The sequence below is a fragment of the Coffea arabica genome, chromosome 8e, assembly GCF_036785885.1.
Source record: "Coffea arabica cultivar ET-39 chromosome 8e, Coffea Arabica ET-39 HiFi, whole genome shotgun sequence".
NCBI classification, from domain to species: Eukaryota; Viridiplantae; Streptophyta; class Magnoliopsida; order Gentianales; family Rubiaceae; genus Coffea; species Coffea arabica.
The window spans coordinates 35,400,877-35,428,320 of NC_092324.1; the positions used below are offsets into that span (position 1 = coordinate 35,400,877).

At 35.4% G+C, this 27,444-nt stretch overlaps 1 non-coding gene across 1 annotated transcript; it reads right to left on the bottom strand.

The window, feature by feature from the left end:
* Nucleotides 1-6,820: 6,820 nt before the first annotated feature.
* Nucleotides 6,821-6,927, bottom strand: LOC113743806 (small nucleolar RNA R71). The gene has a single exon (XR_003461210.1). It is a non-coding gene; the product is annotated as a small nucleolar RNA R71 (small nucleolar RNA).
* Between the last annotated feature and the right edge of the window lie 20,517 nt (nt 6,928-27,444).

A 27,444-nucleotide genomic window follows, 5' to 3' on the forward strand; every position in this document is an offset into this window, starting at 1 on the left:
TTTTCTATTACAAAAAAGAGTTTCAAATTTTGAATTATGTTCCAATGTATGGTTAAGTGAATTTGATGGCAGGAAAAACTCTAAATGCCGTCCTTCGACCATTAGACCAACCTATGGTATACCTTTATATTGTCAATTCAACTGTTTTTTCTTTTAGTAATTTACAGAAGGTGAATTGAGTTTGATTTCTGGAGTTGATTAGTTCTTATAATTTGAGAAGGGAAAACGTGTCACAAATTAAAGAGAGTACTTGTTACAAACATATCTTATTATACTATATACACTTATACATAAAGAGGGAGGGAGGTGAAGGGTGTAAATAAATTGTATCATTTAATGTATTGTCTAATCTATCCTAATTTCTAAAGGCTATTGTACCATTTTAACTACCCACCTCCTTACAACCACACCAAATCTGTTGAATTAACTACTACTTCTTTAACAAAAAACTACCATTTTTCTAAAATACTAAAATGTAGTTGAACTATTCTAAACTATTACTTTCCAACAAAAGAATAATTCTAATATTTTTTGGTATCTTTTTCTTAGTTGTACACACATTAGGTGTACCTCAACCACTAGTCAATAATAATGTGTAACGAAGAAATGAAGTTTTAGTTCCCAATCTTCAATCTATGTGCTGTTTTAGTTCTTAAAGTTTTGGTAAAAGTAAATTTGGCCCTCAATGTTTAGCAAATGTACAATTTTAGTCCCTAACATTTTGATAAGAGCAAATCTAATTCTCAATTTTTCCAATTTAAAGCAGATTTACAACATTTGAAGATTTTTTTTTCTAAATTACAGAAGGAATTTTCATGTCTTGATATGTGCCCATGAAATTAAATTTCAAAATAAAGAAGCAAAATAGTAGCTAACTTTGTACAACAAGAACTAATAACTAAGATGCTAATTAATTAACTAGCAAAAAGAAGAAAATTTTTTGTTTGAGAAACTAAAGGGCAATAAATTATATGGCCTTCAAATTATTAAGTTGGTCGACTTTTAGTCCTTCAACTATTAAGTGCACATTTTTATCTCTCGAAGTTGTAAAAGGATATATTCTCCACCCTTTTAGCTAGGGATAATTTTATAAACCTCCTAGAGATTTATGTTAATATTACTTTGCATCTCTAAAGTTTCAAAAAAATCAATAACCTCTCCTAAAACCATACTTTTTTGTAACAACCTTACTCTTGCATCATTAAAATTCTTATAGTAATCATTTAACGAGAAAGAGATATTTTTCTCCCAATTCTATCCTTTTTTGTTGTCTTATATAGAATTTTCTACCAAATTGATTATAATGTAAGATTTACATATTTTGCCTAAAAATTTTCTTTTCCATAATGTTTTCCCTAAAAATTGTTCAAGTAGTAACAATAATTTTGTCAATATATATACTATGATAGTAATTAGTGGCCCTATCTCACTAATATGGAAGTTGAGTGATATTTTTGAAACTTCAAAGGTGCCAAGTGATATTACCATAAATATTAGGGGAGGGTTCTAAAATTATCTCTAGCTGAAAGGTGAAAAGGATACCATTTTACAAGTTTAAGAGGCAAAAGTATGGATTTAATAGTTGGAGGCTAAAGATCAACCAACTATATAGTTTAAGGCCATTCTGATTTTTGCCCAAAACTAAATCTAGTCAAAGCACTCAGTTCATTGATTCAAAACTTACTTTCACTCTCTATCCTAACTTATTAAAAAAATTTAATATTTAATTTTTCCATATAGATTAACAAATTTCTTTTCTTTTTTTGTTTCTTGATTAATTAATTATTAGCATACCATCATGTGAGTTATTTTTATTGTTCAATGGTGCTCATTTTTCTTTTATTTCTTTTATAGTTGCTTAATTTAATAAACATGAGAATGCACATAACAGATTCTGTCAATATTTGGAAAAATTCACCAATTATCCTAAATCTGCTTTAAATTGATGACATTCGGGACCAGATTTGATTTGACAAAACTTTAACAACCAAAATTGTACTAGGTAGATTTGTTTTTGCTGAAACTTTAGAGACCAAAGCTGTACAAGTGCCAATCATTGAGGATCAATATTGCGTTTCCCTCTATGGTGTAATAAGAAAAAAAAAATCTACGAATACTGTTCAACAATTGAAGCCAGTGAAGATAAAATAAGAATAATATGCATAGGTAAGCAAAATTGTTGGATACTTATATTATTCATAGATGAGTATTCACTAACTTCCTACACTGTTTTTAGCAACTCCGAATTAAGGTCAAGGGACTACCTTATATTAAAAAATTGAATTAAAGTTGACCTAAATAATAATAGAGTATCAATTCAAAAATTGGAGTGATTTTTCAAAATATCTATGAGTAGTCTAACAAGCTAATGTAATTAATCCTTCAATACTGTATGGGCCAAAAAATGGATAAAATGAAAAGAACAAAAACTACAAAGAAAAAAAAAAGAATCACAAGGTGCTTTAAAAACAATTCTTGAAGTACCAAAAAAATTTCATTAACAAAATTAGTAGTTCATTAAGAAGATTGAGCGACTTACACGCTTACCTTTAGGACATATACAATCTCTTTTCATGTAAACAAATATGCTACAGAAGAAAATTATGGTTTTATTTGATCTCTATTAGATGTTTAACACTCCATTTCACTATCATGGAGACATGAGAGACGAACCGTCCGTTTGTTGTACGAGGATGCCAAAGCGAGTTTGAGCAAGACATCTAATTAGTCAACACGGACCAATTTCAATCTTACATTCTTAATCTCATTCTTTATCATAAAATAATTCTGCAATTCCATCCTAATAACCTGTCGATAGACAGATTGTTAAATAATCAAAATGAGGGGGCTTGATAATTTTGACTTGGAGTTGCGGATAAATTAAGTGAGGTACGAGACAATTATCCATCCTACACAGCATGTTAATTATCACATTGATGTTGTTTGCAAAAGTGTAAAGGTTAGGTTTTCATCATCTAATTGCTCTTTTGAGCATGTTTTGCATGGATCTGAGCCACGGCAAGTGTAGGGTTTTTTGTGTTGATAATTTTGTCCATGAGGCTTAATGAATCCTGACTGGACCATTTTCAGTATTTCTCTTCTTTTCTTTTTTTTTTAATTTTTTATATCTTTGGTTTTGGAGGCAGGTTGGGAGTAGCATGACTATTTTGAATATGGAACCCTTTTTTGGATAAAAGATAAAATTTCACTTAATGAAATCTACACTAATGGTAGAAAATAAGCTGAACATGTCACAAAAATATTTAATCTAAAAAAATCAATAGATTTAACATATTTAGAAAATAACAGAAATTACACTGTAAAATTTTAACAGATCAAATAAGTCACGATCGAGTAGCTCGATAAACATATGTGCATGTTAATACCATTAGATCTTCTATCTGACTGGTTCAAGATTAAATTCGATGCTGAGATATGATGAAATGATCCAAGAAATCCCAAATCTGAACAAAATCTTACCCTAATAAACAAATGAAAATACCTGATGGTACTTTCAATATTTTCAATATGGAACTTGGATTTTAAGTTCATGAAAAATGGAAGTATCTGATGCTACTTTTGTCCCAACTATGTCATATTTGGGAGATTTTTTTTTTGGATCTTATGGAGGGCCTAAGGCCCTATCTATTGCAAGCAACAAATCTTGGAGGAGTAATCCCTATACAATCAGCTCAAAGTAGCTCTAGTAATTCTTCTAGTGGATCCCGTAGTACTTGGTAGTTTTTCGGTTTGGTTGCTATGAAATTTAGATTTGTTTATTCTCAGTTCTAACGGAAAACTAGAGTTAATTTTCCTATATATCCATCTCTTTACTACTTTTACTAGCATTTTGACCCGTGCTATGCACGGATTTATATTTCAGTTCAAAACAATACTTATATATTATAGTATAGGATAAAGTATATGAAAAAAGCAAAAAATTCAAAGCAGTGTATGCTTAACATGTTAAAAAGTTTACTTTGTAAATACAAAATAGACTTTCTTAATATTAATATCTTAAATAAATTGAAACCAAATTTTGTTAACCTATTGTTTGTCAATATACGATAACAATTTGAATAAAATAATTTAATTTATAATGATTTACATGATAGAGCAATTGTAAACTTATTTATCAATACATCTATTAAACCCATATATCAAAATTTTTAACATTAAAAATATAAAGTATAACTAATTCATTTTCCCCAATTTTAGTAAATTATTTCTCCCATCTTGTAATTCTAAAATTGTTAAGTGCTTATAGAATAATGTTTTTCATAAACTTTAATATAGATTTAAAATAATCTTTGTAAGATGTGTTTTCAAAATTTTTAAATTTGTTAAAAACTATCACCCTTTCCATCTTCTTTTACCTGTTATCTAGCTATCTACTGTCTTTAATGACTTTCAGATCTCTTACCACAGTGTCATCATTCTTGTCATATCCCCAAAATTCCTTCCTTTTGATAAGTGAATATTTAACGTATATTTTGTACAAGTTTGGCATGAACTTTTGGTATGCTTTGAGAATATTAAAGCCATATTTAAACTCTTTTGGTGATAATTACTTAAATATTGTTTAAGTGTTCAAAACTTGATAAATGAGTGGATTAATGTGTTAATTTTGTGAAATTGTGAAGGATATTGATGTATGAAATTCATTCACGAGATGAAGGAAATGTAAGGATCGTTCAGAGGATAAATTACACAAGAAATTAGGAGCAAAAATGAAGAAAAAGGAAAAGAAGTGAAAAACTAGAAAAAAAGACCAGCACGGATCCAAGCTCGGATCCGTGTGAATCAAGGTCGATCCAAGCCCTCGTTTGTACTTCTGGAGCAGTGTATCCGAGGACAAACGATCCGAACTCGAACCCATCAGAAAATGGCCTCGGATCAATCTTCAACCCTCGGATCCGGGGCTCGGATCTGTCTCTCTCTTCAGCAAGTGGCACAGCCGTTTTCCTTTACCTTTCTCACAACTTTTCCAACTATTTTGAGGGACAGAAATCGGTGACACATGCTTCTGCAATAAAAGAGAAGACCAAATGAGTTGTAGACAAAAGGAAACATCATATCTTTGACTTCGTTTTATAAAATCTGAGTGGTGGAAATTATGAAGTGAGAGGAGTAGACTTTCTACCACTTTTTATGCAGAAACACAGGGAAGAAGCCAGGGGCACCTACATAGCTAGTTTTCCTTCTTGTAACTAGTTTCTCTCTAGCTAAGAGTTCTTGGAGAAGCATTTGGAGGTTTTACTTGTAATCATCTTGTACAAGAACATAGCAGAATTTGAGGGTTTCACCATCAATTGGCTAAACTTTCTTTTATCTTTCTTGTACTTGTACTTCATGATATTTTGCATTAATAAACTTGTGAGTTTGATTGTTAAATCATTCATGAGTAGCTAAACTCCTTAATCTAGGGAGTAGATGAAACTTATAGCTAAATAATACTAATTGAATGTGATTTACACTTGTTATATCTTGTATTAACTTGTCTACTTGTGTAGCTGTGATTACTTGTTATTGATTGATCACCAATAGCATGTTTATAGTTGTTATTATTTAATGAGAATTGGTAGTAATAATGGAAACACATGAGTAGAGCTTAAGTTGTATGTTCATGAAAATAGAAATACACTTAAGTGGATTACTTAGCATTTCATGAAAGAAAACAGAGTAGTAGTAGTATTTCACCATGAAAATAGGGAAAACTGAACTACTCTAGGCCATTTCATCATGAGAATGTGACTTGCTAAATTTGGAAATGAATCTCTGGTTAAACAAGAATAATAACAAGAGGTAAATCCATTCATTTGTGTTGTTTATGTCATAAGAGGAATCTACATCCCTAGATTCAATCTTTAGTGAAATTTCTCCATTTGCTTTTAACATTGATTAAACCAGATTTGTAAACAATAGCATAATAATTTTCTTGCTCAGATTTATTGTAAGTCTAAATAATAGAGAAAAATAAGGGTCTAGTACTTGGTTAAATTGCTCCTCGTGGGATCGACCCGATACATACCTTACATTACAGTTTCGGTCTGTATACTTGCAGCTAACGGGTATAAAAATCGGATTTAAACTTGCATTGATATAAAAATCCCGTCAAGATTTTGGCACCGTTGCCGGAGAGCGGCAATATTAGAGCCCAATCATCTTTATTAATGTAGACAGCTTTATTTTTATTAGTTGAGCTGATTATATTTAATCCTACATTGTAATCAAATTTTGACAATTGAAGTTGCATAATATCTCTTATTTCTATTTATAGTGTATGCACCGGGCGTCTCGAGAAGTTGCACTTTTCAATCCAGAAATTGAGAGGATACTACATAGAAAAAGAAGGAACACACCACAGTAAGAGAAACAAGAGATTTGGCAACCAATGGAGGAAATCTTAATAGAGCTTTCATTTGAAGAAGAAATGGCAGAAAACGAAGCAAATAGACGAGTTCTACGAGATTTTGCTCTACCGGAAACACAAGGATTTCAAACGAGCATAGCAAGGCCTTCGGTAAATACTAACAATTTTGAGATTAAACCATCACTTATCCAAATGGTTCAACAATCTCAATTTGGAGGTAATGCAGTAGAAGATCCTAATTCACACTTAGCTACATTTTTGGAAATATGTGATACAATTAAAATGAATAGAGTTAGTGATGATACTATAAGGTTAAGATTGTTGCCATTTTCATTGAAAGATAAGGCCAAATTTTGGCTACATTCTCATGCTCCTAATACTTTCACTGGATGGGATGATTTATCAAGAGCATTCTTGAATAAGTATTTTTCACCAGGTAAGACTACTAAGTTAAGAATGGATATCACTAGTTTTAGCCAATTGGAAGGTGAATCATTATATGAAGCATGGAAAAGGTTTAGAGATTTGCTTCGAAAATGTCCACATCATGGACTGCCGGAGTGGTTAATCATACAAACCTTTTATAATGGTTTAGTTTTTTCTACTAAAACTATGATCGATACAGCTGCAGGTAGAGCTTTAATGGGTAAATCACCCCAAGAAGCTCAGAATTTGATAGAAAAAATGGCCGCAAATAACTACCAATGGGCCAATGAGAGAAGTAATACAAGACGTCACGCAAGTATGATAGAAATGGACACTCTCAATATACTGAGTGCTCAAATGAATAATATGATGAAGTTACTAAGTAGACAAGGTGGAGTTGGTCCAAGTTCATCTAATACACATGTAGCGTGTTGTTCTATATGTGGAGGTGAACATGATACTAATGAGTGTTTTGATTCTGAGCAGGTACAATTCGTTAATAATTACAATCATAATGCTCAAAATAGCCCCTACTCGAATACTTACAATTCGAGGTGGAGAAATCATCCAAACTTTGGATGGAAGGACCAAGGAAGTCAACCAAGGCCAGCCAATCCACCGGAATTTCAATCAAGGCAACAACAAGCTGAAACTAAACCTGGTTGGGAGATGGCAGTGGAAAAACTTGCAAAAGTTACTTCGGACAGATTTGAGTGAGTAGAAGGAAGATTGGACCAACTCACTACAATGTACAGGAATGTAGAAGTCCAAATTGGTCAAATTGCTAGTTCTTTGAATAATCGAAATCAAGGAGAATTACCTAGCAAAACGGAGGTAAATCCTAAGGAGCATGTCAAAGCAATTACTCTTCATTGTGGTAAGCAATTAGAAGATCCTCCAGTGGTGGAAGTTGAGAAAGATGAGAATGAAAAACAAGAAGAAAAGCAGAGGAACCAAGAGACGATAGTGGAAGAAAATAGCTGGAAGAAACCAAGAGAAAATCAACCATCATCTTCCGCTACCATTCCAATACCTCCTGCGGTTCCATTTCCACAAAGATTAAAGCAGAATAAGTTTGATAAAGATTTTAAAAAATTTGTTAAACTTTTCAAACAATTGCACATTAACATTCCTTTTGCCGATGCTATTTTACAGATTCCTTTTTATGCAAAATTTCTCAAAGAAATCATGACTAGAAAAAGGAAGTTGGAAGATTGCGAAACAATAGCATTAACAGAGGAGTGTAGTCCAATTATACAAAATAAGCTACCACCGAAATTGAAAGATCCAGGAAGTTTCTCTATACCTTGCACCATAGGTAACATTGATTTTTCTAAAGCATTGTGTGATCTTGGTGCTAGTGTATCATTGATTCCTCTAACGGTGGCTAGACAATTGGGTTTGAATGAGTTTAAACGCATTAATATTACTTTGCAACTAGCGGACAGGTCTATTAGATATCCATTGGGAGTGTTGGAGAATGTATTGATAAAAGTTTAAAAATTTATCATTCCAGTGGATTTTGTGGTGTTAGATATGGAAGAAGATGTATCTATGTTAATTATTCTTGGTAGACCATTTTTAGCTACTGCAGGTACTATTATTGATGTTAAAAATGGCAAGCTGAAGTTTCAAGTAGGTGAAGAAGAAGTAGAGTTTAATTTGCATGAAATGGGAAAATACCCTTCTTTTACAGATCATGTATATTCTATTGGCACAATTGATAAACTAACTCAAGAGATGAGCCAAGTCAATTTTGACTTTGATCCTCTTGAATATTGTTTAATGAATATGGGTAAGCAAGAAGGTGATTGGGGAGAGATTGAAGAATTGGCCAAGTATTTGGATTTTCAAGCACCTTATAAAAGAGGTAATTTGTATGAAAGTCCTGGCCAAGGAAAGGGGCTTTCACCACCTTCAGAAATTGAACCTCCAAAACTAGAGCTCAAACCACTTCCAACTCATCTAAGGTATGAATTTCTTGGAGAAAATAGTACTTTACCTGTAATTGTTAGTGCTGACCTTGATGATGAGCAGTGTACAAAGTTGCTAAGAGTTCTAAGGAAGCATAAGAAGGTAATGGGATGGACAATTGCAGACATTAAAGGTATAAGTCCTTCTATATGCATGCATCGCATTTTATTGGAGGACAATTGCAAATCAGTGGTGGAAACACAAAGAAAACTCAATCCAAACATGAAAGAGGTGGTAAGAAATGAAATTCTTAAGTGACTTGATGCAGGTATAGTCTTTTCTATCTCCGATAGTGTTTAGATTAGTCCAATTCATGTGGTACCAAAAAAAAGGTGGAATAACTACAATCGTGGGTAAAAATGATGAATTGATTCCATCTAGACTTGTGGTAGGGTGGAGAGTGTGTATTAATTATCGTAAGTTAAATATGGTAACAAGAAAAGATCATTTTTCCCTACCATTTCTTGATCAATTATTGGAGCGAATAGCCGGATATGAATTTTATTGTTTTCTTAATGGTCTTTCAGGATATAATCAAACAGCTATAGCTCCAGAAGATCAAGAGAAGACCACATTTACATGTCCTTATGGCATTTTTGCCTTTAGAAGGATGTCATTTGGTTTATACAATGCACCTGCAACTTTTCAACGTTGCATAATGGCTATATTTTCAAATTATATTGAAAAATTATGGAGATATTTATGGATGATTTTTCTGTGTATGGTTCATCTTTTGACCATTGTCTTCATAATTTGAAATTGATTTTGCAGAGATGCGAGGAAACAAATCTTGTACTGAATTGGAAGAAATGCCATTTCATGGTAAAAGAATGAATTGTCTTAGGATACAAGATTTCCTCCATGGGAATTGAGATGGATAAAGCCAAAATAGAAGTTATCGAAAAATTGTCATCTCCAAGCAATATCAAGGGGATAAGGAGTTTTTTAGGACATGCTGGCTTTTATAGACGTTTTATTAAATATTTTTCTAAAATAGTAAAGCCATTATGTGATTTATTATGTAAAGATACCCCTTTTCAATTTGATGACAATTGTTTGGTTGCATTTGAAAGGTTGAAGAAGGAATTGATTTCGGCCCCAATTATAACTTCGCCCGATTGGTCACTACCATTTGAATTGATGTGTGATGCAAGTGATTATACGGTTGGAGCAGTTTTGGGACAAAAGAAAGAAGAACGATTGCACGTCATTTACTATGCCAGCAAGTTGCTAAATGAGGCACAACTCAATTATGCAATGACAGAAAAAGAGCTATTGGCAGTTAGATCTTATTTAGTAGGATCTAAAGTTATTATATATACGGACCATGCAGCTCTTAAATATTTGTTACATAAGAAAGATACAAAACCTATGTCGCGCCCCATTTTTTATAAGAAAAATAAATGGTTTTAAAAAAGTGAATTTTTTTTATTTGAAAAATGAATTTTGATTTACAAAGAAAATGAAGAAAAATATGGGTCTAAATGGGACTTGAAAATGTGACGATTCGACCCAAAATAATAGTTTAAAAGGGTTTTGAATAAAAAATGGAGTCGCCACTTGGTATTGAGTTAAGGTGTACCAAATCACCTAAAAATGAATTTTTTTAAAGAAAAAAATGAAAAAACCCTATTTAAACGACTCCAAATCTACGAAAATCAGAGAAAAAGATTCGGGAGTCACATTTGATGAGAGGGAAGGCAAGAACGAGATCCAAGGCACCCTCTCAACCTAGCCAAGGCTAGTTGCGTGATTTAGTCAAGGATTTTCTTATTTTAACCAAAATATTTATCACATTTGGACGTGCTATATGAATGCAACCCTAGATCTAGGAGGGTATCGGGGGGCAAAATTTCTCTTCAAAGCTTGAATGGTGCCAATCACATTAATTGTGACGCCCAATAATGACTCTTTGGAGAGGTCACGAATAATGCAAAAAGTATGAGACTCCAAGGAAAGAAAAGGGATGAAATAATTATAGAAATATACATGTCTTAAAGGAGTGCATCATGTCGGGTACGGGGGACTAATGTTCGTGACTCAATTTTTCCTTTAATAGAGGGAATACGAGCGTGTTAAGGCTAGAAAGCCAAACTCGTCCATATCCCATATTCAAAGGGGGTTTTCCTATCTAATCAAGCAAATGATTTAACCAAATTCTAATGTTTATATGAAATACAAGTCTAATGTCATGTTTCATACAAAAGGGGCAAGTAATATACATATAAGGGAAAATATGGGGGAAGGGGTATACATATATAAGGAAAGTGTCATGCAACATGGTGAAAAGAGGCCCTAGAGAGTAAAATATGCATGAGATGAAGTGATTTTGTCATACAAACATGATCTAACGCGCGAAGGGCTCCTAAGGGACTAGCGTTGGATTAGTCCTTCACTAGCGCTCTCTCACAAGCATTGGACTTGTAAGAGCATGAGGGGAAGACAATGACTAGCGTTGGACTAGCCACGGTTTCGTTCATTTTGCATCCATCATACATACATAAATAAATGTGCATAATTAAAGCGAGTAGGCATGTGAGCACGTAATTCACATAACACATAACACATAAGCATGCATAACTAGATGCCAAACCCTAAGAAAGCAATTAAACACATAGCACATACGCATGCAAATCACACAAAGAAACCCTAACTATTACATCAGGAGGGGGATGCCTACTACAATCTAAAAGGGGAAATAAGAAGGAATAAAACAATTAAATTCCTAACTATTACAATTTTGGCATTCGAGTGCCTCCTAAATGATCGAAATTGAAAATAACTAAAACGAGTAAAGTAGATAAATAAATAAATAAGATGAAAACATTCAAAAGGCATGCAATTGAGCACATAAATCACATAAACACATAGGGTCAAATAAAGTTAAAATAAGGAATAGAGTGTACCTCCTTTTAGTTGGGTTCTAATGGAACAAGTTACTTATTTACCGTCCAAAATAATAAAAGAGTCAAGGCATCACTTTAATTAACAAGTAATCACAAGCAATGGGGATAAGCATGAAATTGAATCAATCAAAGGCACTTAAAAAGAGGCGAACAACCCATGCTTAAGAAATTAAAACAAGTAGAGACTTGCTTGTAAAAGTCAAAGAATTTCGAGGGGTCAATTCATTGAATATTAGGAGCCTAAAAGGAACGAAATTCAAATTAATGGCTTAAGATAAAAAACTACCAATCAAATGACAAAAACTCACAAAAATAAATGAAAAGCTATTTGCCATGATTGAACAACAAAAATGCCAAAAATTCCAAAAAATCAAATTAACTATAAATCTAGAAAAGTTATTAGACCCTTCAAATTCATTCTACAACTCCTTAAGAATCTACCCAAAACAGGTCAAGACGTATTAAAGAGAAAATGGCATGTTAAGGGGACAAAACTGATTAAGTTTTCCAATTAATTGGGCCATAGAAGCATTAGATAGAAGCCAAGGGGTTGGAGTGTAATTTTTCCTTTGTTTTCCATGCATGCACACGAGAACTGCTAGCCATTCGAAGTTTTCATTGCTTCTGCAATGTTTTTCTGTTGCAAAACTGGCAGCTTCAACCCACGCAGCATACACACCAAAACATTCATAGTTTCGGATTGAAGCATGCAACTTCATCATTGATCATTTAGGCACAAAGCTTAATTAGTAAACTAGATGACTAAAACCAGTTTTTTGGTGGGTTGTTGCGGCAAAAGAACAGCAGAAACACAGCTTTTCCTAATGGTATGAAGTTGCAGAAATCCTTTGTTATTCACTCAAACATATCTGTGTGAGGCAGCCCAAGCAAGGTCTGTCAAATCGACGAACCGAAAACAAATGCAAAGCCTTTAACTTATGCTTATCATTCCTACCTCAGAGTGTTCCCCAACGGATTCGAAAGTGCAACCATATAAAAAAAATGCAGCAGGGGAATATAAGGAGTAAGCTTGAATCGATCCTGACTAAAAAACAAACCTTGCGCAACTTTTTTTTCTACAATTCCAGCAAGCAAATGAAACACTTAGATACCCCAAAAGATTTACTCAAAACAAACGAGCATAAAATGCAGCAACCACGAAGAAAGCATTTTGCAACTGAAACCATTTAGCAACCCGCGTGAGTTCTTATTCCTAGAAACCACGTAAAACTTGCAGCCCAATATTCATTAGATTTCTCATGAGCACACAATGGGAAATGCAATCAAGGGAGACTAAGAAAAAGAAAACTGGCCAGCTGAAATGCATCCATACATTTCTTGCGGCCAAACACATTTCAAACAGAGTTGGAACAACTAAAGCTACAAAACATTGTTGCGGCCAACTGATATGCCGCAGACTTCTACTTTCAAATTGCAGTAAACATGTAGAATAGCTCACCATCCAACATACAAACAGACCCAAAGGAACAATCAGACCCAACCAGAACCTCAGCTACCCAAAAAAAGAAATCCAGTTTCGTCAACATCAGAGAACAAATGCTTGAGCAAACTGAAAGAACTCGTCGCAGCAAGAATTTCTTACGCTTACAATTCAGTCAAACAAACTCTAAACTCAAGCCGTGGTATCCGCAAGAATTTTTTTTTTAACATAAAACTGGAGTTTAAGCACAAAAGGATCAAAACACAGGAACTTGCCAATCTGAAAATTTGTTTTTACAGCTTACGTATTCATATCTCACCTACGGGTTCCATTACCAAACACTCACCTGATGCAAATCAATTCCAATCCAACCAAACATGCACACATTATACTTATTACTGCTAAGAAACCAACGCAAGCAAACAAAGAAAAATGAGACAGCAATGGACGAAGCATCAATGAAAAGATTTTGCCGAAACTGTGTGGCATCCTTCTGGGTTTCGTTCATCATATGCACAACAACCATGAACCTTAAGCAAGAACCGATGATTCAACCTCATAGATAACCTAGATTTCTGCCTCAAAAACCCTAATTCAAACTCATCAAATCTTCTACTTCCCCCCCTCCGACCAGATTCACACAGAAATAAACATAAGGAGGATGACTTCAGTACGTCCCATATGAAGTGAGCTAAGAACAGACCCAGTGGAAGATGTTACCTTTTATCCCTTTCAAGGGAAAATCAAGGTCTGGGATGATGGAATAGGGGATCTTCGTTCAACCCGAGAGTCTAATCTTCCCGGCTCGCAAGCTGTCCTTCTTTGGCTTCCTCAGCAGAATACTTGCTCCCTGGTTTTTCTTCTTTTTTTCTAGCTCACCGTCTTTCAATCTACTATGTTTCTTCCTCTCTTAGTTGTTTGCCCTCTATTCTTGCTTTTCCCTTCTATCTCTCCGCCCCCAGATTTTTATCCGCCGCCTCTCTCTTGCTATTTCTTCCCTCGGGTTCTCTCATACCCTTAGCCGTCACTCCCCTTTTTTATCCGTCCGCCCCAGCCGTCATCCCAACCTCTCTTTCCTTGAACCCTTAACCTTTGCTTTTATATCTCATCCAAACCCCTTAAACCTCATCTCAATGGCTCTAAACAACCTCGGCTCCTTCCCCCCTTGCTAGCCATTGATTATGGCCTTTAATTGACAAAACGCAAGAAAACTGCAGAAGCTATCTTTTTTTTTTATTTTTTCATTTTCTCTTTTTTCCCCTAACAAATAAAGCAGTAAAAATCAAATAAAAATAAGATTCAAACAAATGAAATGCCCTAAAAATTTAATTTTGATCGATGGTTTTTTCCCTTCTTTTTCCTCTTTTTCCCAATTAATAAACAGTAAACTCGAATCTAAATAAAACATATTTTTTGTGAATAATTTTTTCTTTTTGACAAGTCTTATGCTAAAAGCCTTAACAATAAAAAATAAATAGCTAAAAGGGTAAAAAAAAATGAATACAAAAATAAAACTAAAAATAAAAATAATAGATAATAATAATCTAAAAAACTAAAGTGCTATACAAATGCTAAAAGTCTAAGAACTAAACTCATGGAATTAAGAGAATTATTACTAAAAATAAAAATAAAATTAGGATAAAAATTATTTAAAAATTTGGTGTCTACAGTTTGCCCCTTTTTGTCTGAGTTTTGGAAAAGTTTGAGACAAAGAAGTAGACACCAAATACTTACCTGCGTTACTCGGCTGCAGCTACTCGAACAACTGCCGTTTTTGAAATGAGGACCGACCCCTTTTTGATGAGACTGACTCGAATGAGCAATTTAAAATGGACTGACCCAAGCAGAAAATTTAAACGGGACTGACCCGAACAAGAAATTTAAACGGGACTGACCCGAACAGGAATTTAAAATCGGGACTGACCCCAACATGAAATTAAATAGGGACTAATCGGGACTGACCCGAGGGGACTGACCCCAACTGACCCGAGGGGACTGACCCCAACATGAAATTAAATCGGGACTAACCCGAGCGGACTGACCCCAACATGAAATTTAAATCGGGACTGACCCGAACAAACTTTAAAATCATGGGACTGACCCGAACAAAATTTAAATAATGGAACTGGCCCGAACACACTTTAAAATCATGGGACTGGCCCGAACAAAATTTAAAATCATGGGACTGACGCGAACGAAATTTAAATCATGGGCTGCACACTAGTGGGACTGACCCATGTTTAGTGGCAATAAAGATGAAATGCACGATAGTGGGACTGACCCATGTTTAGCGGCAATGCAAATGAAGTGCACACTAGTGGGACTGACCCACGGCTAGTGGCGATGCAAAATGAAATGCTCACTAATGGGACTGACCCAACGGCTAGTGGTAGTGAAAAAAAATGAAATGCTCACTAGTGGGACTGACCCAACGGCTAGTGGCAGAATAAAAGACATGCGCACTAGTGGGACTGACTCAACGACTAGTGGCAGTGAAAATGCAATACTGGTACGCATGAAGAAACTGTATAAGACTTGTTTGGAAAGTTATCCAAAAATTTGCCCCAGTGTGATGATTTGGTCAGTGGGATTAAACCCGAACCTGCCATGAGAATTGGTCCGTGGGACTGACCCACGGCTAGTGGCGATGCAAAATGAAATGCTCACTAGTGGGACTGACCCAACGGCTAGTGGCAGTGAAAAAAAATGAAATGCTCACTAGTGGGACTGACCCAACGGCTAGTGGCAAAATAAAAGACATGCGCACTAGTGGGACTGATCCAACGGCTAGTGGCAGTGAAAATGCAATACTGGTACGCATGAAGAAACTGTATAAGACTTGTTTGAAAAGTTATCCAAAGATTTGCCCCAGTGTGATGATTTGGTCAGTGGGATTAAATCCGAGCCTGCCATGAGAATTGGTCAGTGGGATTACAACCGAGCCTGCCATGATGATCGGTCAGTGGGATTAAACCCGAGTCTACCGTGAGAATTGGTCGGTCAGTGGGATAGCACCCGAGCCTGCCGTCACTTGGTCAGTGGGATGAATACCCGAGCCTGCCTTGAGAATTGGTACAAAATCCAAACCCAACATGATGTTGGCGGCACAAAGTCCAGGCCCAACGTGATGTTTTTGTGATGTTGGTGGCACGAAATCCAAGCCCAACGTGATCTTTGTGATGTTGGCGGCACAAAATCCAGGCCCAATGATATTTGAAGTTGGTGGCACAAAATCCAAACCCAACGTGATATTTGTGATCTTGGCGGCACAAAATCCAGGCCCAACGTGATATTTGTGATGTCAGTAGGATAAAACCCAATCCTTAGCGTGGGCCCTTCTTCTTTCTTCTTCCTTTTCTTTTCCAGCAACGGCCTTCTGCCTCAATTGATGTTTCTCCATCGTTTTGAGCCATGAATACCTGCACAGGAGGGCTTACCAAAGTACAACATGCACTTAAATTGATGCACTTACCACTCATGAAAAAAGCAGCGTGATTGATTCGAAAGTATATTATTTGATTCTTGGACGAAATTCCCAGATGCATTAAAAATTTTGCCCCAGTGTGGGTTTATTTTGTGAAATCTCACAATAAAATTTTGCCCCAGTATGGGCCCATTTTGCAAAATCTCTCAAATGAAAATTTGCCCCAGTGTGGGCTCCTTTTGATTGTAAAAAATTTGTTTGGATGACTCTCCATTTATTTTAAACAAAGTAAGCAACTATGTTTCCTAACAGAAGATTTTATGATGAATTTCTCGAAATAATACCAAATTACAAAAGATTTCTTCCTCATCTTAGCAGCGATGCTTAGAGTAATGGGTCACCACTTCTTGTTAACTCGTCTTTCAGAACCAATCAGGTGATCTTATTTCTGATTTTGAGGTGACTAAGGAAAATGAGAAATCAAGATTTGTCTTTTTTTTTTGTGCCCCAAAATTGTATGTAATCCATTCAATATCACATCTTAGTGAAAGCAGAGAGTTTGTCGCCCTTATTTCTTAAGAAAACTTAGTCAACATATAAGCTTTATAAGCTTGTAACGCATGAGTAGAAACGATAGCTAAACATATGAAAACTGGTTATACCCAAATGATTGATGGATTTCTTATGAGCATAATCCTCACTTTGGGTTGTCATAAAGGATAAGTCAGCGATGGACTTTATGAGCTTATAATGTGGCTTGAAAACGATAGTTAAAGAATAAAACTTTCAAGAACATTGCACCGAAGATCGCATTTCTCCAAAATTTCTCCAATTTGAACTCAAAGATCTTAGATTTGGTGACTTTCATCATCACTTAAAGGGGACTTCACCATCAAATCTTTTTCATTTTCTTTGCATTTATTTTTGCCTCTCCCTTTTCTTTTCTTTTCAAAGGTGCCCTGGCGGATTTTCAAACGATGAGTAATGTCAACTTCACATCTAATCAATTCAGAAATACATCTAAACAATTTCCTAGCATCAGTATATGCGCATCACTTGCCAATTAATTAGAAAGTTTCTTAACAGAGATATTGCAAAGAACGGAAGTCAGGACTTTCGACTTTTGTAAATGTGGTCTGGTGGGGTGCTTAGAAAAGTTAAAACTTGAAAGCGGATTTTCAAAAGTGGTTTAAATGATCTGAGATCGCATTATTATATCAACCCTTTTTTTTAGGGTTAAATCCTAACTTGCCCCAGTTTATTCTCAACTGAGACTCTTTTTCTCTCTCATTTTCTCTTTTCTCTTTTTTTCTTTTGATTTTTCCTTCGGCCTTCTGCCATTCCTTTCAAAATTTGCCCCAATCTATTTTTGAATTGAGGTTCTCTTTTCTCTTTTTCTTTTGATTTTGTTGCTTTATCACTTTTCACTTCTTGAGACTTTTCCCTTTTCAACTCAAACTTGTCCCAGTGTGGGATTTGCGATTCTCAGGGGTTGCCAAACGAAATAATTTATTCTGAAGGCTCAAAAGGGATAACTAGGGATAGAATGTTTGATTGAAAAAGAAGAGAGCCTGACTTTCGTTCCATTCCTCACATTGACCCTGAAAGGAAACTTTCATTAATGCGAAATTTTTTGCATGTATCTGAATTAACTGACTGAGGAAGACCCTTGTTCATCCATATCTGTGAAACATAGGCGATCCGCGCGGACAAAACTCTTTCTTTTCTTTTCTCTTCTTCTTTTTTTCCCAAAACTGAAACCCAAGTGGAATCAAACTTCTCTAATTTGTGATTCCCTCTTTTCTTTTAGTTTTAGCATTTTTGCTTTTCTCCTTTCTGGAAAATTCTCGAATCTCCCTCCCCAATGTGGGGGTGCGATCATAGGTGCTTTGAAAAGAACCACCCATTTTAGCTCAAATAAGGATGCAAGGGATAAATAGTATTTAGGTTGTAGAAACGATAGTCAAAGTATCATTCTTACACCTCATGACAACCAAAGTAACAAAATACTCATTGAGAATCTATTCCCCTTTTGATATTTGAAAATCTTCCAATATAGGGTAGTGATCATCAAGGCTCTTATTTGAAATGAAATTATTCTTTTCAGACTCAAATGGGAGAGCAAATGATAATAATTTGTATAGATAGAGAAACGAATGTTTAAAGTATCATTCCAAGTTTTCAAAACAAATAAGAATAATGTACATTTTTGCTTTCACTTAGATGTGGATTGAATCTGATTAGACACAGTGGACATTTCTCAAGCAAAGATTGCCCCAACTTGTAACTTATCAATCAATGTGACTGATTTTATTTTGGGGTTAAGTGAAGAAGAAAAGGTATCTCATGGGGCCTTTTGAGTGACCTCTTTCAATTTTGAGCACTCTTGTTATATAGTTCGGATCACCAATCTAGTGTATACATTTGTGAGTTTTCAGGCAAAAGGTTGAAAAAAAAATCTCAATTTAGTCTTACTTCTTAAAATTCATCATGAAATCTCTTAATGAGCTCAATAAAGAATGAAATGTACACGAGTATATACAAAACAAATAATTGTCTGAATAAAAGCTTCATTATTGCCAATGTTTGAAAAATTTTAAAAATAATACATATGAGAAACATTCTAAAGAACTCCTTTACACATGTATACACACTTTTCTCTCTTAATAGCCCCCTTTTTCCTTTGAACAATGAAATCTCTTAGATGTTTTACACGAGCGCTTTCAGATGAATTTTCAAATTTACATTATAGGGCCTGCCCAAGAATCAAGTAATACTTGTTATTTTCAAACTTTATTAGATCAAAATTGTTATCAGATATAGAAAAATATTTTCGCCTTATTGGCACATTTTTTTATGAATACAGGGGAGGGGAGAAAATAAAAGAAAAAAAACCCGGAGTTAATAAGTAAGACTATAAAATCGGTATGCATGCCCTATGGGGAACCCTTTTATGCCAAGGGTAGGCCTAGCATGAAAATGCAATCCTCTGGGGGTAAACACTATACAATATCTGATGGATCCGACCAACTTATTGAGTGAAAAATAATTTTAACAAATTTGGTCAATTGGAGTGAGAAGAGACATTCATCCTAAAAATGAGGACAAAGTCCGAATGGATTGCCTGCTTTGATCAACACACAAAATGATGTGTAAAAGAATATACTCTTGAAAGGATTGCAATGTTTCGACTAATTTATTCAGTGACCCTTAGACTTAAACCCTGAAGGGAATAAGCAGGTCAAATTGATGATTTATTCAAAATCGACTAGATTACCTTAAAAAGGATAAACTGGTCAAATGAATTGAATGAAATTTGATTATTTATTCAAAATTGAACGGATAACCCTAAGAATGAATTAAACTAATCAAATGAATTGAATGAAATCAATTGATCAAATAAATCGAGTGAAATGATGATTTATTCCAAATCGACCGAATTGCCCTAAGAACTAATCAAATGAATTGAATGAAATTGGTGATCTTATTCAAAATCGACTAGATTGCCCTAAAATGGGTGAACTAGCCAAATGAATTCAAAATCGATTAGGTTGCCCTAAAAATGAAAAAATTGATAAAATGTACTGGATGAAATTGATGGATAAAATGGTCCAATGGATTGAATGGAATTGACAGCTTATTTAAAAATTAATCTATCCATTGGTAGTTTCAAAAATTTATTGCGATGCATTAGTCTATGAGCCTTCTAATATCAAATTTTGGCCTCAATTTATTTATCGTCTCAACAGTGAGGAAATATTGGTGAATTTGTCCCAATTAGTGTCCTTTACGCCAGGGATTTTTACCAATTTTGATAAAGTGGCCAAAAAGTGATTATTAAACGCTCATATTCCAAAGATCGCTCAATGAAAATGATCGGATCCTACCTTACCTTGTGCACTACCCCTTTGGATGGTATAAAATGTAAACGTGCAAGTCTCCTTGGATTAAATATCCGAGACACAAGGTGGCTTATTCCTAACACGGGATCCCCTAAATGGCATTCCCTTCTAGGGTTTATGGATGATGTCATTTTATCAAAGCGCGTAAATATGCAGTACACAAATGAAGCGTGACCTAAAGGAAACCCCGTTTTGTATGCCGGGATGAGCCTAAAATGAAATGTATTCATGTTACAAATGTGAAGCATTGAATTTAAACGTATCACATCAAACGGGGTAGGCTCCTAGAGAGTGCCATGCCAGGACTCTTATTTCCTAGGGCTGATGAATGCAATAGAGACAAAACCAAGAAAAGTCAGTTCAATAAATACACATAACACATTGGAGCAAAATAATACGAAGAGGTAAAGCAATAAAAATGAAAAGGGGGGTTGGATCCCTCCCCTCGTGAATAGTGTCCCTACTAGGGTAAGACAGACTCTACCCTAGGCAAACTACCATGGATGCATGAGGTGTTGGCTCACTAATGCATCTAGACTCGATAGGTTTGAGGTCCCCGAGCCTTCAGACTTGGAAACCAAAGGTCATCATTCCCAAGGTTCTTTGTCGGTGGCTCGAGCGATTCCCCAGACACTGCTACGCACACGTCGTGTCACGGCCACATGTCTGAGCGAATCTATCAAAAATCCTCAACGTTCAACTAAAAGCTAAAGGCTATTAACCCAAAGCTTAAAGCAGAAGATTGAGTGACCCCTTGGATCATACTACGCACACATCGTGTCGCGATCACACGTCCAAGTGGGTCGCCTAATCCTAATGGGGTGGAGTGGCGTGACAAGCCACTAAAAGAAAAATAAATGGGGGGTAAATAATTAAAGCGTATGCACGTATGCTAGTGCTCTTTTTTGAAGGGGAGGGATCGAGAACCAACGCGAGACTCTAGGGTAATGTCCCCCCATCCCAATGCAATGCAAAACGCGGGATAACATAGATAAACCATTCATCCATCAAATCAATCGTACGCAAATGTGTGAGGGAGTGAGTTGATACGCGCGAAATGCAAAACCCTAAAAAAGAAAAAATGCAACCCTAAACATCCAAATGCGATATACGAAAAGGTTAAAAGAAGAAAAAAATTGACTAAATCAAATTTGCTCGGACTCTCTAAGTCCCCAGTGGAGTCGCCAACTGTCGCGCCCCATTTTTTATAAGAAAAATAAATGGTTTTAAAAAAGTGAATTTTTTTTTATTTGAAAAATGAATTTTGATTTACAAAGAAAATGAAGAAAAATATGGGTCTAAATGGGACTTGAAAATGCGACGATTCGACCCAAATAATAGTTTAAAATGGTTTTGAATAAAAAATGGAGTCGCCACTTGGTATTGAGTTAAGGTGTACCAAGTCACCAAAAAATGAATTTTTTAAAGAAAAAAATGAAAAAACCCTTTTTAAACGACTCCAAATCTACGAAAATCAGAGAAAAAGATTCGGGAGTCACATTTGATGAGAGGGAAGGCAAGGACGAGATCCAAGGCACCCTCTCAACCTAGCCAAGGCTAGTTGCGTGATTTAGTCAAGGATTTTCTTATTTTAACCAAAATATTTATCACATTTGGACGTGCTATATGAATGCAACCCTAAACCTAGGAGGGTATCGGGGGGCAAAATTTCTCTTCAAAGCTTGAATGGTGCCAATCACATTAATTGTGACGCCCAATAATGACGCTTTGGAGAGGAGACGAATAATGCAAAAAGTATGAGACTCCAAGGAAAGAAAAGGGATGAAATAATTATAGAAATATACATGTCTTAAAGGAGTGCATCATGTCGGGTACGGGGGACTAATGTTCGTGACTCAATTTTTCCTTTAATAGAGGGAATACGAGCGTGCTAAGGCTAAAAAGCCAAACTCGTCCATATCCCATATTCAAAGGGGGTTTTCCTATCTAATCAAGCAAATGATTTAACCAAATTCTAATGCTTATATGAAATGCAAGTCTAATGTCATGTTTCATACAAAAGGGGCAAGTAATATACATATAAGGAAAAATATGGGGGAAGGGGTATACATATATAAGGAAAGTGTCATGCAACATGGTGAAAGAGGCCCTAGAGAGTAAAATATGCATGAGATGAAGTGATTTTGTCATACAAACATGATTTAACGCGCGAAGGGCTCCTAAGGGACTAGCGTTGGACTAGTCCTTCACTAGCGCTCTCTCACAAGGATTGGACTTGTAAGAGTTTGAGGGGAAGACCATGACTAGCGTTGGACTAGCCACGGTTTCGTTCATTTTGCATCCATCATACATACATAAATAAATGTGCATAATTAAAACGAGTAGGCATGTGAGCACGTAATTCACATAACACATAACACATAAGCATGCATAACTAGATGCCAAACCCTAAGAAAGCAATTAAACACATAGCACATACGCATGCAAATCACACAAAGAAACCCTAACTATTACATCAGGAGGGGGATGCCTACTACAATCTAAAAGGGGAAATAAGAAGGAATAAAACAATTAAATTCCTAACTATTACAATTTTGGCATTCGAGTGCCTCCCAAATGATCGAAATTGAAAATAACTAAAACGAGTAAAGTAGATAAATAAATAAATAAGATGAAAACATTCAAAAGGCATGCAATTGAGCACATAAATCACATAAACACATAGGGTCAAATAAAGTTAAAATAAGGGATAGAGTGTACCTCCTTTGAGTTGGGTTCTAATGGAACGAGTTACTTATTTACCCTCCAAAATAATAAAAGAGTCAAGGCATCACTTTAATTAACAAGTAATCACAAGCAATGGGGATAAGCATGAAATTGAATCAATCAAAGGCACTTAAAAGGAGGCGAACAACCCATGCTTAAGAAATTAAAACAAGTAGAGACTTGCTTGTAAAAGTCAAAGAATTTCGAGGGGTCAATTCATTGAATATTAGGAGCCTAAAAGGAACGAAATTCAAATTAATGGCTTAAGATAAAAAACTACCAATCAAATGACAAAAACTCACAAAAATAAATGAAAAGCTATTTGCCATGATTGAACAACAAAATGGCATGTTAAGAAAAAGTAACTATAGATCTAGAAAAAGTTATTAGACCCTTCAAATTCATCCTACAACTCCTTAAGAATCTACCCAAAACAGGTCAAGACGTATTAAAGAGAAAATGGCATGTTAAGAGGACAAAATTGATTAAGTTTTCCAATTAATTGGGCCATAGAAGCATTAGATAGAAACCAAGGGGTTGGAGTGTAATTTTTCCTTTGTTTTCCATGCATGCACACGAGAACTGCTAGCCATTCGAAGTTTTCATTGCTTCTGCAATGTTTTTCTGTTGCAAAACTGGCAGCTTCAACCCACGCAGCATACACACCAAAACATTCATAGTTTCGGATTGAAGCATGCAACTTCATCATTGATCATTTAGGCACAAAGCTTAATTAGTAAACTAGATGACTAAAACCAGTTTTTTGGTGGGTTGTTGCGGCAAAAGAACAGCAGAAACACAGCTTTTCCTAATGGTATGAAGTTGCAGAAATCCTTTGTTATTCACTCAAACATATCTGTGTGAGGCAGCCCAAGCAAGGTCTGTCAAATCGACGAACCGAAAACAAATGCAAAGCCTTTAACTTATGCTTATCATTCCTACCTCAGAGTGTTCCCCAACGGATTCGAAAGTGCAACCATATAAAAAAAATGCAGCAGGGGAATATAAGGAGTAAGCTTGAATCGATCCTGACTAAAAAACAAACCTTGCGCAACTTTTTTTTCTACAATTCCAGCAAGCAAATGAAACACTTAGATACCCCAAAAGATTTACTCAAAACAAACGAGCATAAAATGCAGCAACCACGAAGAAAGCATTTTGCAACTGAAACCATTTAGCAACCCGCGTGAGTTCTTATTCCTAGAAACCACGTAAAACTTGCAGCCCAATATTCATTAGATTTCTCATGAGCACACAATGGGAAATGCAATCAAGGGAGACTAAGAAAAAGAAAACTGGCCAGCTGAAATGCATCCATACATTTCTTGCGGCCAAACACATTTCAAACAGAGTTGGAACAACTAAAGCTACAAAACATTGTTGCGGCCAACTGATATGCCGCAGACTTCTACTTTCAAATTGCAGTAAACATGTAGAATAGCTCACCATCCAACATACAAACAGACCCAAAGGAACAATCAGACCCAACCAGAACCTCAGCTACCCAAAAAAAAGAATCCAGTTTCGTCAACATCAGAGAACAAGTGCTTGAGCAAACTGAAAGAACTCGTCGCAGCAAGAATTTCTTACGCTTACAATTCAGTCAAACAAACTCTAAACTCAAGCCGTGGTATCCGCAAGAATTTTTTTTTTAACATAAAACTGGAGTTTAAGCACAAAAGGATCAAAACACAGGAACTTGCCAATCTGAAAATTTGTTTTTACAGCTTACGTATTCATATCTCACCTACGGGTTCCATTACCAAACACTCACCTGATGCAAATCAATTCCAATCCAACCAAACATGCACACATTATACTTATTACTGCTAAGAAACCAACGCAAGCAAACAAAGAAAAATGAGACAGCAATGGACGAAGCATCAATGAAAAGATTTTGCCGAAACTGTGTGGCATCCTTCTGGGTTTCGTTCATCATATGCACAACAACCATGAACCTTAAGCAAGAACCGATGATTCAACCTCATAGATAACCTAGATTTCTGCCTCAAAAACCCTAATTCAAACTCATCAAATCTTCTACTTCCCCCCCTCCGACCAGATTCACACAGAAATAAACATAAGGAGGATGACTTCAGTACGTCCCATATGAAGTGAGCTAAGAACAGACCCAGTGGAAGATGTTACCTTTTATCCCTTTCAAGGGAAAATCAAGGTCTGGGATGATGGAATAGGGGGTCTTCGTTCAACCTGAGAGTCTAATCTTCCCGGCTCGCAAGCTGTCCTTCTTTGGCTTCCTCAGCAGAATACTTGCTCCCTGGTTTTTCTTCTTTTTTTCTAGCTCACCGTCTTTCAATCTACTCTGTTTCTTCCTCTCTTAGTTGCTTGCCCTCTATTCTTGCTTTTCCCTTCTATCTCTCCGCCCCCAGATTTTTATCCGCCGCCTCTCTCTTGCTATTTCTTCCATCGGGTTCTCTCATACCCTTAGCCGTCACTCCCCTTTTTTATCCGTCCGCCCCAGCCGTCATCCCAACCTCTCTTTCCTTGAACCCTTAACCTTTGCTTTTATATCCCATCCAAACCCCTTAAACCTCATCTCAATGGCTCTAAACAACCTCGGCTCCTTCCCCCCTTGCTAGCCATTGATTATGGCCTTTAATAGACAAAACGCAAGAAAACCGCAGAAGCTATCTTTTTTTTTATTTTTTCATTTTCATCATTCATTTTCTCTTTTTTCCCCTAACAAATAAAGCAGTAAAAATCAAATAAAAATAAGATTCAAACAAATGAAATGCCCTAAAAATTTAATTTTGATCGATGGTTTTTTCCCTTCTTTTTCCTCTTTTTCCCAATTAATAAACAGTAAACTCGAATCTAAATAAAACATATTTTTTGTGAATAATTTTCTCTTTTTGACAAGTCTTATGCTAAAAGTCTTAACAATAAAAAATAAATAGCTAAAAGGGTAAAAAAAAATGAATACAAAAATAAAAATAATAGATAATAATAATCTAAAAAAATAAAGTGCTATACAAATGCTAAAAGTCTAAGAACTAAACTCATGGAATTAAGAGAATTATTCTAAAAATAAAAATAAAATTAGGATAAAAATTATTTAAAAATTTGGTGTCTACAACCTAGACTAATTTGGTAGATTCTTTTATTGCAGGAATTTGATGTGGAGATAAAAGATAAAAGGGAACGAAGAATCTAGTAGCGGATCATCTATCATGCTTAGAATATATTCCAATCAAGGATCAAGTTCCTATTCAAGAGAATTTTCCGGATGAATTTGTCTTAACAATTATCAATTCTCCATGGTATGTAGATATTGCTAATTATTTGGTAAGTGGAGAGATTCCGAGAGGATTTAATTACCATCAAAAGAAGAAATTCTTACATGATGTCAAAAGTTACTTTTGGGAGGAACCATTGCTGTATAAACATTATGCCGATGGTATGGTACGTAGATGTATTCCCGAGAATGTGGTACATAATATTTTATATCATTATCATAACCTTGAAACATGTGGTCATTTTAGCACTTCAAAAACTGTGGTAAAGGTATGGCAATCAGGGTTTTATTGGCCAACTTTGTACCGAGATGTCTGGCAATATGTTAAAAGTTGTGATGCATGCCAAAGAACTGAAAATATATCTCGCAAGAATGAAATGCCCCTAACTACCTTCTTAGAAGTTGAGTTATTTGATATATGGGGTATAGATTTTATGGGACCATTTTCAAGTTCTTTTAATAATAAGTACATCTTAGTAGCAGTGGATTATGTTTCTAAATGAGTAGAAGCAATTGCTTCATCTACTAATGACTCTAAGGTTGTACTCCGGCTCCTTAAAAAGAATATTTTTTGCAGGTTTGGTATACCAAAGGCCATAGTAAGTGATGAAAGGAAACATTTTTGTAACAAACAATTGGATTCCTTATTGTTTAACTATGGCTGTAGGCACAAGACATCACTCCCGTACCATTCTCAAGCCAACGGACAAGCGGAACTAGCTAATCGTGAGATAAAGGTCATTTTGGAGAAAACTGTGAATAAATCACGCAAGAATTGGGCTACAAAACTAGATGATACACTATGGGCTTACCGAACGGTATTTAAGACTCCCTTAGGGATGTCGCCGTATCATTTAGTCTATGAAAAAGCTTGTCACTTACTTGTAGAGATTGAACATAAAGCCTATTGGGCCATTAAAACTATTAATTTTGATTTTAAATCTGCAGGTAAAAAGAGAATGCTCGAGCTAAGCGAGTTGGAGGAATCGCGGTTGACCTCATATGAGAATGCCAA